The following is a 3,439-nucleotide window of genomic DNA, read 5'->3' as shown; positions in this document are numbered from 1 at the left end:
GGGTCCGGGACACGAACCGCAGTCGACTACGTGGGAGTCCAGCGACATAGCCATTACGCCAACTGCTGGTTCCCTTTTAAATATTTTTGAAAAAATATTCTTTCCATCACTTGGAACGTATTTTGGCATGAAGTTTTCTCAGATGGCTAACGTCTGATACCCAAACTATTTATTGAATAATCTGGCAGAGAGTGAGAAATAGGGGGGAAAATGTGTATGTGTATATATATATGAAACAAGAAATGGAAAATTATTTATTGATGATAATGTATGATTAAGCCACTTTACAGTGTATTCTGGATGGGAAGTTGCATTTTCTATGCTGTGGTGATGTTCAGTGAAAGAATGTAAAATAAATAAATAAAATATTGTCTTTCTCTAGTTTGTCATTTGCATTTAGTTTTTCTTCCATTGCCATTAATTAGTTTTTAGTTTTTATGTAGTTAATTCTTTTTTTTTCTTTTCTTTTTTGTTAAAGAGTTCTTTGCTATCGGGTGCATGAATTTATCAGAGAGAGAGAGACAGACAGAAAGACAGAGACAGAAAGTGAGAAAACACTCCCCAGGGGGGATGACCATGCCCAAATCCCTTCTCCTCTGGTTTCCACTCAGTATTTTGGGCACACATGCACACACACACACACACAAACACACACACACACACAGGCCAGGCATGAGTTTTAAGCCTCCAGTTCCAGAACTCAAATCACAGTCATCTACATGGGAGTCCAGCAATGTAACCATTATGCCATCTGCTGGTCCCAAATAAATCTCTTTTATCTTCTTCTGTATTTCAAAAGTTTTCCCTTTATTCAAAATCATACTTTTATAATGTTTTCTATGATCACATATTTAATTCATTAGAGACTTCATCTCATGTGAAGTGTGAGAGATCTAAATTTGTATTTTAGTGGTACATGGCTATTCCAACACTGTTCATCAATTGTTTCTTACTTCCACTACCTTCGAAATGTTGACTTTCTCATAAAAAACGTTGCTACTTATACACTAGTGTTTTATCACTCGAATCATTTTTCTGCATAGTGGGAAGTAATAAAGTGGTACTTTTTCATAAAAATAACCAGTTTTCAAAGCACCATTCATTAAATAATATATCAAACTCTCCTTGTTTTGTTGGTAGTTTTTCTTTATTTTGATGCTGTACAATAGTACATAAAAGTTAGACATTATATTCTTTTTATATATTGCTGCGGTTTGAATATGCCCCCTCAAACTTCATGTGTTGTAACTTAATCCCTATGCAACAGTGTTGCCAAATAAGAATTAATAACAGGTGATTGGATTAGTATCACTATCATGGGAGTGGGTTAGTTATCTTACTTGAGAATGATCGTTATAAAAGTGAGTTTAGCTTCCTTTTTCCCTCTTGCTGCTATCTCCCTCTCTTACCCTTTTACCCTTCTCTATGTGGTGTTGCAGCACAAAGTCCTTCACCACATGTGACCTCTTGATCTTGGACTGCCTAGTCTCCAGAATTGTGAACCAAATAAGCTTCTATTATTTTTTTTATTTTTATTTTTTTTGAGAGATTTTCACTGTAGGGCGCGTGCGCTCGCCAGACAGACAGAGAGACACATAGAGACAGAAAGCGAGAAATCACCCCCCGGGGGGATGGTCACGCCGCAATCCCTTCTCCTCCGTTCTCCTCTCGGGATCTTGGGCACGCACGCACACGCCCCCGGCGTGAGTTTTAAGCCACCGGGTCCGGGACACGAACCGCAGTCGACTACGTGGGAGTCCAGCGACATAGCCATTACGCCAACTGCTGGTTCCCTTTTAAATATTTTTGAAAAAATATTCTTTCCATCACTTGGAACGTATTTTGGCATGAAGTTTTCTCAGATGGCTAACGTCTGATACCCAAACTATTTATTGAATAATCCATTTCCTGTCATTAATTTGAGATGCCATTTTTGCCCGTTATTAATAACTTCATTATTAAATGTATTAAATTTCCATATGCATTTGTCTTAGGTTGTTTTGTGTTCCTATAATGGAACTCCTGAGCCTCGGTTACTTATACAGAGCAGATATTTATCTCTTACAGTTCTGGAAACTGGGAGGGCCAAGGTTGAGAGGTCGCATCTAGTGAGGGCCTTTTAGCAAGAAGATGGCAGATGGTCTGAAGGGCTGAAGAGCTTGAACATAGACAGGGGGAGGGAAAAACGTACCCTGTTATCAGGAATCCCCTCCTGCCGTAATTCTTATGATAGTGGTATTAATCCATGCATGAGGGTGTATTAATACCTCTTAAAAGTCCCACCTCTCAACACTATTTCATTGGAGAGTGTTTCTAACACATGGAATTTAGGGGACACATTTGACCAATAGTATTCCATCCCCCTGACCCTGCAAATTCATTTCCTTTTCAATTGTAAAATACGCTCATTCACCAGAGAGAGATAGAAAGAAAGGGAAGGTGAGAAATCATCTCCCATGGGGGATGACTACACCACAATCCCTTCTCCTCCCAGGATTTTGGGCACACATGCACATGTGCCTGGTGTGTTTTTCAAGTTACCAGGTCCGGGACTTGAACTACAGTTGTTCATGTGGGATCCAGCACCTTAACCACCATGCCCCCAAGTCTTAACTTGTTTCAGTATCAACTGAAAAGTCCAAAGGACGTATCTTATATGAATCAGATATGGGTGAGACTCAAGGTATGTGTCATCCTGAGGCCAGATGTGAGCCCGAAAATTAAACAAGTTACGAGCCTCCACAGCGCCATGATGAGAGAGACACAGAATAGACACTCCCATTCCAAAAGGGAGAAATAGGCAAGAAGAAAGGGGAAACTGGTCCTAAATAAGTTTAAAACCCACGGGGCCAGCAGGGGACATGGTTGATGGTGCTGGACTCCCACATGGCCAGCCATGGATCAAGTCCCGGACCTGGAGGCTTTCTCCCTCTCTCTCTCTCTCTCTCTGTCTCTCTTTGGAAATATTAAAATAATAAAAATGAATAAAATTAAATAAAATAATTCATTGAAAAAAAAAGTTCAAAACTCAACAGGGAAAACGACATTAAGTCTGGAGAATAACCTTTAACTACATGCTCCACATCCTAAGCACACTGGAGTCAGGGTGGGTCCCCATGGCCTCATGAAGAACCCCCTGACCAAGGATTGGCCGAGCTGTCTACCTGGCAGCTCTCAGCAGTTGGGAGTCTCATTCCTGAGGCTTTGCCAGGCTGAAGTTGCACTTTCTCAATATAGAGCTGGTAACTCTGCAATCCTGAGGTCTTGGTTGTTCCCCACCCAGGGCTCCACGCTGCCCTCCTGGGAACTCTGCAGCAGCCTCGTTGCCATGGCTCCACTGGGCATCACCCCAGGAGGCTCTCCATGGTGGCTTCACCCCCTGGGACAAGTCTCTGCCTAGGCTCCAAGGGTGTCTGTGTCATCCTTTGAAATCTAGGTG

Source organism: Tupaia chinensis, unplaced genomic scaffold (assembly GCF_000334495.1).
Source record: "Tupaia chinensis unplaced genomic scaffold, TupChi_1.0 Scaffold150166_1, whole genome shotgun sequence".
NCBI lineage: Eukaryota > Metazoa > Chordata > Mammalia > Scandentia > Tupaiidae > Tupaia > Tupaia belangeri.
The sequence above is the reverse complement of the archived record's forward strand: the minus strand, read 5'-3'. Positions refer to the sequence as shown.